We start from the raw sequence: 10,690 nt of genomic DNA, 5'->3' as shown, positions 1-10,690 counted from the left end.
ATCCGAAGAAGCAAAATCTTCACGCTCAAAACACATAAAAGTCAGTATGGAGAACCACTGAACTTAAAAGGTTAATAAAGAGGTGAATTGTAACCAAAGAAACCAAAAACATAATGGTGATACCGATGGACCGATCGATTATTTCATAAGTTTTGAGAACGGGAGATTGATAATGTCATAATTGGAGGAGTATGACATGCTACATCGAACGATAAATAAGCAAATGAAGAATGATAAAATTATCGAACAGATAGAGAATGATACAATTTAAAAATACCTATCGAAATAACATACCGAACTAAAAGTTCTTGAGACGTCTTGGTGGTGCAAAAAGGCACGAATTAATTGACCGACAAATTCATATCGATGGAAAAAAGTAACAACACACTTAGCGATCGACTAATTCGTGATGATGGAGTATAAGAATCTATGCCGAAACATTTTCTTTTTTACTTAAAGATTTGCAACCTGGCACGAATATATATATATATATATATATATATATCTTATGTGAGCCTTTGATAAAGGTACAATCACCCACAGCGTACGCGATTCAGCTTCTGAATCTGTTTTGATCTTGAACTTTGTGAGTTTTATGCTCGTTAAGTTTTGTGAGTTTTATGCTCATATAGTTTTATGAGTTTTATGCTGAGGAAGGATATCTGTTATCCGAAATATTTAATTTAAATTTTACCATCTTCTGGTGATGTTAAACATATTTAGACGTTTATATATATATATCAGCAGCTTTCTTTATCTTACCGATTCATAAAATATAAAAAAAATAGTCTAACAACTTTGTATTATTAAATGAAAAAAAAAACTTTATGACAACGGTATATCATGAAATAATAATAAATGTATGCGCGATTACCGATAATTCACAATTTAATGTATTCTTGAAGCATCCCCTTTCATTAGAGAAGTATACTTTGATTTGTTCCTACTGACAAAGCCCCCAACAATGTTGTATCAATGTAAATATTTGTGAACAAGATCTATCATTGTATCTGGATTGAACTTGTTACCAATATTTTAGTACGGTTAACTCGTTTTTTTTGGGACACAGTAATACCACTTTAACATGACCTCATATATGGAGGACTTCCTGAATGACCGCTGGATTAAAGGTGTTTAATGATAAACATTACATTAAAATATTACAGTAATCTTTCATTTCTTTTTCTGTCATTCAGCATTTAGTAGTTAAGACTACTAAGTGAAAATGTTGGAATTTTTTACCACTTGCTCGTGTCATCATATCTACATTTCTAAGTCGGGCGATGAATGTTAATGAGTCAATGTCTATCTATTTCGTTATGACATCATTAATTTTAGGTCTATCATAAAAAGTAAACAAGAAGGGTGCCTGTTGATAAATTTCTTTCCTGACATTTCAAATGTGCCTGGTATTGAAACAGTTCCAAAAGAGACAAAAATATGTCCGATTGAATAATGATAATGATACTGTAGTGTTGACGAAGTTGTCAAATTCTAATGACCCGCGATAGTTGATGAAAATAAATATCAGAAGCGCCAAGATGATCAAGATTTCGAACTAAAGCCTATTTGCCCACCAGATGTCTATTTCTCTAGCTTGTCAGCCATATTTTCCCGCCCTAGACACCGAAGTGATTAATGTACAAATATAAAGTGTTATAATAGCGATTTATAGCATATCTAACATAACTCTCGGAATCGTATCCGGAGAAGGTCGCTCCGTATTCGTAACAACCGTGGTATTATCTAATCGGCTTTACAGTTATAAATTGAAAGTTTAAGAGCGAAAGTTAATTACAAGGCAAGCCAACAAATTTATTTACTGTGCAAACATTCAACGACTCCATTCGGACTGTATCTCTTTCAACAATATACACAAATCAAATCCCACCTAGGTACGTCTCATTTATAGATGGAATGGACTCGAGCTCTCTATTAATATCACAGTTATCATGTATTAATAAGAATTTATTGGATTTTGAAAACGAACGCGTGCCAAAGGATTAAAATTTCTTGTAAGTTTCGCCCAAACAATCGCTTCAACATATTTATCCTTTTGAAGATTATCAATATATGATTGTATTATTTGATTTATCCTTGGAATGTAAGCAACTTCCGGTAGCTAAATCCAATATTGAACGTTACAGATTATATAAACAACAAATAAATCATGGCGGTAGATAAATATTCGCTTTTATGAATGGGACATTTTTGGAATCGCTTCCAAATATTTTGAAGGGAATCCCAGGCACGTGGCAGTGCGTCATGGTATTAAGAAAAAAAATCACCCGAAATAAATTTTGTGAAATGAAGCCCAAAGGCATTAATTTATTACACTGAAGAGTAGGTCAAAGGTTCTACCAAGCAAATTGCTTCTACAAAGCTTGCAAAAATGCAATCATTGTGTCTGAAATGAACGAAAAACAGCATTGTATTTTGCTTGTTTACTTACGGGGCTTTCTTTTTCTTCATTTTCATTCAAGTAGTGGCTTTAGCCTTATTTCTCATTTCATTAATCGACATACATGTATAGTAGTTGATAATGTGAGAAGTTAACCTTTTGATTTAGGATGCCGTCGTTACCTGGTTATCTACGAGATTGATCGAGAGACAACTATTATGTATATACCCGTCAATAATTGCTCTTTTTGGAGTGCAACAAGTCAATCTATGACTCGTCCTCTCTTTCAATAACAGTTGACATATCCGTATCTACATTCAGTGCCAGATCCAGGGAGATAGTCTTTAGTTAATATCACACAGAATTAGTGAAAGCAAAGATGAGCAAATGATAGCCTGGTACCCCTCTTTTCAAAATATCTGCATCCGGCTCTGACATTCATTCTCGACTTTATTTTCTGGTGTAAAAAAATGTGTCTATAAGCTCAGTTGAAATTTCCCTCTGAAGAATATTTGAAATTTAAAGGCAATATTGAGAGTAGCTTCAGTTTCATACGTTAATATTTCTCCGCTATTTATTCTGCTTTGGCAAAATTAATGTCCGCATGAGAGAGACCGAGTTTGATACACAGAAAGAAAATTATATCCAGTAAAGAGTTGTCAATTATAGTCAGGATAACAGTGGTATTAAAAACCTAAAATACAAGGGACGTTGATAAAGTGATGGACAAAGAAGCAACACATCCAAGCACCATATACAATACAAAAAGAAAAACACACAATAAACTCACAACTACCAGACTAAACCTAAACAATACAAAACTTGATGTTAGTGGATAAGCTTAGAGCTTCAAAAGAGCGAAGAATGTTCTCTGCTTTTTTTCTCTAGAAACACCAAAATGTTGTTGTCGGTTATATATGCGTATTTCCTTTTGTATTGAATGGGTCTCTCAGAAGTTGCGCTGTAATGGATTTTCCCGAACCGAACAGATAAGATCTTTTGCTTAACTATAGAACGTTGCAATAAAATGTAATTCTTCGTTGCTTACAAATAAAATTGTTTATGTATGTTCGATTTTACTTTTCAATAGACCTTTTTCCATATTCCCGACTTTAACTTTGCTTTTTTCAACTGGAGCAAAGGGAAGTAACTCTCACACCCGACAGACTGGTTAACTGTCCGATGGGAGCAATGGACTGCAGTAGACATCAAATTCAAATATTTGACATTTTTAATAATTTGTTTCAAACCATTTATCTACTTGACGAAATGTTAATAGTTGAAGTTTCAAAGAAAAAATGTTTACTGTTCTTCCTTTCCCCGATGAGACCGTCAACCAGATTGTCGTGTGGATTGTGGGGGTTATGACCCTTCAATAAACTTGCTAAAATGGCTTGCATTTCGTAAATATGAAAAATGACTATTTGTCAAGTTTAACTTAACCTTATACGTCAGCTGACGTCAATAATGGATCTCAATAAAAAGAATACCGAATCGTCAAAACCGAGAGACAACTCAGAGACATCAAATCTACGAACATGGCAAAAACGTGAATATACGAAACATAGACGTTTTGCATACACAATGTACATATATATATACAACGTCTCAGAATGTGACGACTTTATTCGCTACACAGCTCCATCGGATCAAATTGATACAGAGAAGATAACGTAAACTTATAGAAGGGTCTGAAAAAATTCCCAACGATGTTAGAACTGTCAAATTTGGGAAGCAAATTTTTGGTCGTTCCGAACTTCCCTCCGCGGGTCTCGAACACGTACCGCTGCAACATCTATGGCAACACCGCCTGCACTAAGTTCAGCGCCCTAGACCACTATTTATACAATAAAATAAAATACTATGACATAATTACAAAAATAATGATAAGGAAAACAAGAGAGCACACTAACAAACCCAAAGCACTTGCAATGCTAACTCCCTCAAAACCATGCATGAATAACATCAGGTGGTCTGGAAGGGTAAGCATGTTCCCTCCACCAGCAGCATCCGGAACATTGCAAGCGAGTAACATCAGACAAGCGTCAAATTCGACGGATTTTCAATCCGGTAATACGCTGAATGTAATTGAATATTGGCAAATAAAAAAACCGTCAATAATGAGACAATTCAGATACATCAAAATCGAAGAACATGGCCTGAACGTAAAAACATGACAGAAAGACGATCTACACACAATGTAGCGAAAGTGATAAAATACAATTACATACAGAAACCGAAGATAATGAAAACACAACAAAAGAGCCAAGATTGACATCAGGTGTTCCGAACGGTTGATACTTGTTACATTGTAAGTTAATATTATCCGGTGATAGACTCCCAGACACGCTGTCAAGATAGAGTCAAAAAAGGAGTCCCATAAAAAAAACTAGGTGCGCGGCTGTTCACACTAGGGTGATATTTTTTTTAATTTAACAAAGTTTCATAATTTGCATAAGGTAGATAATTTGGAAATGTTGGAAAATTATCTATTTTGGTCAAATTAAATGTGGATGATCAAACATCAACAAAGGAAAATATCAACAAGAACGCTAGAACATTTGATCTTGAACTTGATGTCACATAGTACTAATTCATGCGAAAATCAACTGAACCACACCAAGAATTGAAAACTTCAAAGATTTTATGAAGTTATCTTGTCTCATCTGTGAGGTAGTAATTAACTTGGTTAATCAAATTGTTATGAAGACCACACAACTTCAGTAGTGATAATATTAAGAAAGGCTGAACATGCTCCTGTCTTAGATTGATTGATAGATTCATGGTGTTTAACGCCCGAGCAGCAATATTTCAGCTATATTCAGGCGATTCCTGTCTTAAAAGCTTATTTGACATTATCCTCGCTCTACTAAAAAAAGTCAGTGTACATATCACTCGCACAATTTGTAGTCTCAATCCTAGTCTTTACCTTCATCTCATTGTGGAAACATTCGTTCATAATTTTTTGAGTTACATGCTTTGTATTTTAACACTTCTGTGTGTTTGTTTTACTCCAACCATTATTGCGTTTCTGTCCTCTTTCGACAACCCCGGACTTGACTTTTTATGAGCATCTCGGCGGGTGTTTCTAGAAGAGCAGAGAACGCTTACCCTACCGGTGCACCTGGTCCATGCTCCCAGTTTTTGGTGGAGAGCGAGTTGCTCACTTGCTTTTGTTACTTTGTATGTATTATTTTAGTTACTTTATGTTCTTTGTTGTGTATATCTGCTTTCCATGTCTGGTCTTTGTCCCTGGATTACATTCTTTTGATTACCACTAGAACCTTGGTTCCCTTGATTACTCTTTGTCAAAGAAACTAGAAATTGGCATCAAGTTTTTAATCAAAACACTTGGAAGGCTTCACAAGGATAGTTGCACATTTTAACACATTCAAAACCTAGGAAAGATGGAGGGATCTCTCTCTCTCTCTTCCCTTCTCTATATATCAGAAAAGCAAAATTTACATAATTATAGCTATAATATTGAACATTTGATTTGAATTTATTAATACCAACATTACTAGGGTTGGATATTCGCACCTCCATACAATAGAAATTATAAAACAATTATAATCTTGTAACATAGCCATTCATCACTCAGCACTGATGTGTTTTTGAAACGACTTAATTGCAGTAATCATTCAACGCTGATGTATTTTAGAGGGCGCTTAATTGATGGTAATTATATACAAGAACATCATAATACCAGGAGTAGTAAATTTAGATGTTATTAAAACTGTGAAACGTTTATTTATACAAGACGTCAAATAGCATGGAATGGAGCTAGAATGTCTTTTCCACGTGTTTAAAGAACAATAATGTAAATTCTTTTATTAGCTAACTTATAAAACACAGACCGCCAATGTAGCCCTACTGAAAAAGTAAACATTGCTGATCTGAAGATTTTGTTGTTCCACGTGTCGCAAGCAATACGAAAACACGGCTATGTTAAAAAAGCCAGTTGAGGAATCAATTACAAAGGTTGAAGAATGTTTCTTATGTCATATGTTGTGTATACGAGCCATTTGATCTCCTTGGTTAGGAGGTTTGTACATTCAAATTACAGTTAAAGAAACAGAAAATGATCTTGTTTTGTTATTTTATTTCTACTCTTGGATACTTTCATTGCACAATGTGCGAATTTTCCATTTTTCTTCTTTAATAGTGATGACAAACACATATATTCAGAGTTGTTAATTAGCAAAGCAGATAAAAAATAACATATTACTGAGCTGTTCAGGATAATGTAGTAAACAGACTCTCTTCTGTCAATGGTATCCTACCAGGTCTTGCAAAGTAATGTCAGAAAACCAGCATTGGTCAAAGCAAATTAAAAAAATCAGAGTATTGATATTCACAAAACAACCGGGAAACGCCTTGACAGAAAGTTGCCCATACACCACACGTCTCTTTTTTGTCAAGGAAGGCTATTTATAGCCTGAACTTAACTTCGAGATCGTCGGAAAGTGGGATTCAACCGGCAGTGGATATTGCCACATGGAACCGCCTAAATGATATTCCGCGGTCTGTTCTCTTTACTCTCCCCTTTTTCACCTAGCAAATTTACGTTAGTATATCGCTCCGCTGCCGATCAATATGTGATTCTTTATTTTTCGTAAGAGATGGAAGTATTATGACATCAAAGCTTTTGTTTGCAATATTTCTATAATTATGTGCTTAATTTAAACTATTTGAATTTTGTCTTAGCGAGCAGGACTGTGTTTTCCAATTGACCTGACGCAGGTCAAACACGGTGCCTCCAATAACCGAAAACAATATGGCGTCGGAAGGAGAAGTGACTAATTTCAAAATACTGACGCCATATTGATTATTACAGACTTTCGTTAGGTATCTATAAAGTGTTGGAATATACTAATATAAAAACTTATTTGCAAGTGTATTTAAATAACACAGTGAGCAGTTATACCATCCAAAAACGTGTTTTATTGAGGTTTTCGGATTTTCAATCAGGTTTTCGGTTAACACCGAGGTTTTTGGTTATTCGAGCAACCCGGTCAAACATTCATAAGAAGATGTCGGAAGTTTTAATGACGGATTTTTTGGACCTGCAATGTACACTCTTTGATATTGTTAATGTCTACCATAACAAGATGGGTCCTGTAGGTTTGAAAGTGTTATTTTTTTGTCAATCTTACCAAGGAGTTAAATATAGACTTCTATCATGACTGTAAAAATCTATTGAGAATGTCGGGAGCTTCTAATAACAGATTTTCGGAGCTGCAATGTACGCTTTCTGTGATGTACAAAAACCGTAAGTATAGTTTTAATGTTTATGATTACAGTGAGGGTGCGGGCGGGAGTGGGGTTGGCATCCCACCTTTTTATGGGAAAATTATAATTTTCATGTGTAAAATTGACAAAAATGGCAAATAATGTCCTAGTACACCCCTTTTTCTGAGGAACCCAAGATGCCACCCCTCATTTTCAAAGTGTGTGGACCCGCCTGTGCCAGATCCTGAAGGTTTGAAAGTCTTCTATCATAGTTTTTGTAAAGTACAGGTATTTTTGTGAACGATTTTGATAAAAAATATTTTCACATATGCATAGAGTTTTCAAGTTGTTCTATATTTTATACACATTGCACTGTTAAATACATGTAAGTCCTATATATATCGTGTGTGTTTGATTTGATCCCAGGAATTTAAAACGCAAGCAATGTGTACATGTACATGAATAAACATACAAATGTCATGTAGCACACAATATGAAGTATTTAAACTAAAAAAATAAACATTCGAATTGTTAAATTACTATGATTTCAAAGCAGAAACATAAACAATTTCTGTTTCATAGGTAAAGGCGATATAATTAAAATTGGATCTTAATTGCTCCCCGTTTTTCTATGTCACATGAAGTCATGCGACAAAGAAAAAAGGGGGAGCAATTAAAATCTAATCTGAATTAGATTGGGATGAAATGAGGCCCTGTGGCATATTTACCACATTCAGTAGTTGATCTTGATCTATCAAAAAAGAGGGATATCTGGTAAAAAAAAATAGGTATTTATATGTAGCCAAACATACTTTTAGAGCATAAAGAGTCCCCGCTTATGACATTACAGTTGAAAATTTTCCTAAATACGTTAAAAACGATTTGATTACATTTTTATTGTATTAAAAATTGCCCCATTCTCAAATTTTCAATCATTATCATTGTGGCTGACCTGTGATTTAAATACCCTATATCACACCCCTAGGCCTAGACCTATTTCACATACAGTATATCACACCCCTAGACCTATATCACATATCCTATATCACACCCTAGACTTATATCGCATACCCTAAATCACAAGCCTAGACCTATTTCGCGTACATTTTGTACCCCTAGACCTATATGGTATAATAAAAAAAATATGATACAGATTTTGGCAAGTAATAATCAGTATGGAATTTACATGTGTATTATATCCATATACATGTACATGTAAGTCATAATTGATTATCAATATGGTTCTTTTTTAGTGCATTGTCAAGATATACATTTAGAATGCAGATCTTAAAGTTAGATACAGGATTTTCATGACACATAAAGTACACAGTCGATTAGATTAGAAATTCTTTGTGGATTGAAAATATGATGGATATCAAGGCACCCAAAAGTAGACCTTTCCTAAGAGCTGATTTTCAGGGACAATCATACATGTACAATGTATTAGGTAAGTGAAGGTATACATAAGTTTGTTCATATATTTCCAATGTACACAAAGATTTAAAATTTTCAGAACTGGTGATAGGTCTACTGTAAACATTGCTAGTGTACAACAGTTGTCATATGTCTTGACAAAATTTGCAGTTTACATTTGTATGTCCGTGAACAGGAAATTTGCACTGAAAACTACAAAAATACATGTGCATGTACTTTAACTATGGTTACTCGCATACGCAGCACAGTATTAATTAAAGATTTCATACATTAAATTATGATATTTGTAATATAATAATACATGTATCAAATACATACATGGGAGAAGCTTTGTTTTTGTTTGTTGGGGTTTAACGTCCGAGCAGCAATATTTCAGCTATAATCAGACGATGAACATGAAATTGATGATAAAATGAACATGAAATGATGATGAAATGAAAAAGGGATGGGACACAAGGACAATGGGGTCGACAAATTTTGATTGCCACTGGAAATAGGGAGAGGTGGGTAGGGTCGGGCAATTTAGCCTCCTGTGGCGGAGCCCTATGGTTCCTACTCCGGGAGAATACCACAGTAGGGTTCTTTAACGTGCGAGGAACGTGGCATCTTTCCCAACACGGTGCACCACTATGGTTTGCGGTCAGGTTTTCCGTATTATAACCTGACAACCCCAGCATGCAACACACCAGGGGTACCCCATTCTACCACCTGGGGCACACATCCATGGGAGAAGCCGTAAAGCAATAACATTAGTAAACTTTCTAGTTTCTGTATTTAGAATTTTCTAGTACATGAAATGACTTTAATTTATTGTTTTAAACTCACCACTTCCAACCACTTTAATGATCTTCCTGGTTATAAGGCGATGTTGTTTTAACAATGGCCACCTGTCAGTCAGGTGAAAAGTAACCTATTCTACTCTTACTTATGTTACCTGTAAAAGGCTGTTATTAAGTTACTGAAACAGAGATGTGCTCATGAAGTACACTGTACTCTTTTTTGGAAAGTTTGTTATGTTTTATTTAAGATAAATTTGAATTATTTTAGAGAAAGAAGTGGTTTTTTTCTTAATAAGACAGCTGATAGAGATATTTTAAGAATAACATTTTAGAACACTAAAATAGAATATATATTTATTGTATTAACTTTTTATAATGTAGGACAGAAATTATAATGTTACAGAAATACTGTTTGCAAAATTTCAATCAACCAGTACTGACTAGGTGGCTTAAAAACCAGCAAAAACCTGGGACAATGATAACCACCCAACCTCTATTTTTGCCTGATTTTGCACACAATTATTTGTAGATGTGAGAATATTTTTCATCAAGAGGAGGTTTCTGTACTTCCATATGATGTGGCTAAAATACATGTATATTTTCATGCATTTACATATTGTAACATATTGCAATTATCAAAGGCACTGTTATCAATTTTTCCTTGATTTCTTTTCAGTGGTAATCCCTTTTAAAGTTTCACTAGATGTAGCAAAAAGAAAGCAAAAGCAAAATGGACTATTTTTGTGCTGGGATACTATTTAGGCATGAAACAAAGTTCATGATTCACAAGTGCTGGTACATGTCAACATCTCTTAATAAAAACTACAAATATAAAGTCTGATTT

The 10,690-nt window shown here is 34.4% G+C and overlaps 1 long non-coding RNA gene across 1 annotated transcript; it reads left to right on the top strand.

Moving 5' to 3' along the window:
- The first annotated feature begins 6,669 nt into the window (after positions 1-6,669).
- Positions 6,670-10,690, top strand: LOC148621287 (uncharacterized). The gene is made up of 3 exons (XR_015921143.1): positions 6,670-7,673; positions 8,887-9,080; positions 10,523-10,690. It is a non-coding gene; the product is annotated as an uncharacterized LOC148621287 (long non-coding RNA).

The sequence above is a fragment of the Perna viridis genome, chromosome 3 (genome assembly GCF_037379345.1).
Source record: "Perna viridis isolate PV_CMFRI_1.1 ecotype Kerala chromosome 3, ASM3737934v1, whole genome shotgun sequence".
NCBI lineage: Eukaryota > Metazoa > Mollusca > Bivalvia > Mytilida > Mytilidae > Perna > Perna viridis.
Note: the sequence above shows the minus strand (reverse complement) of the source record. Positions and strands in the feature narration are given on the sequence as shown.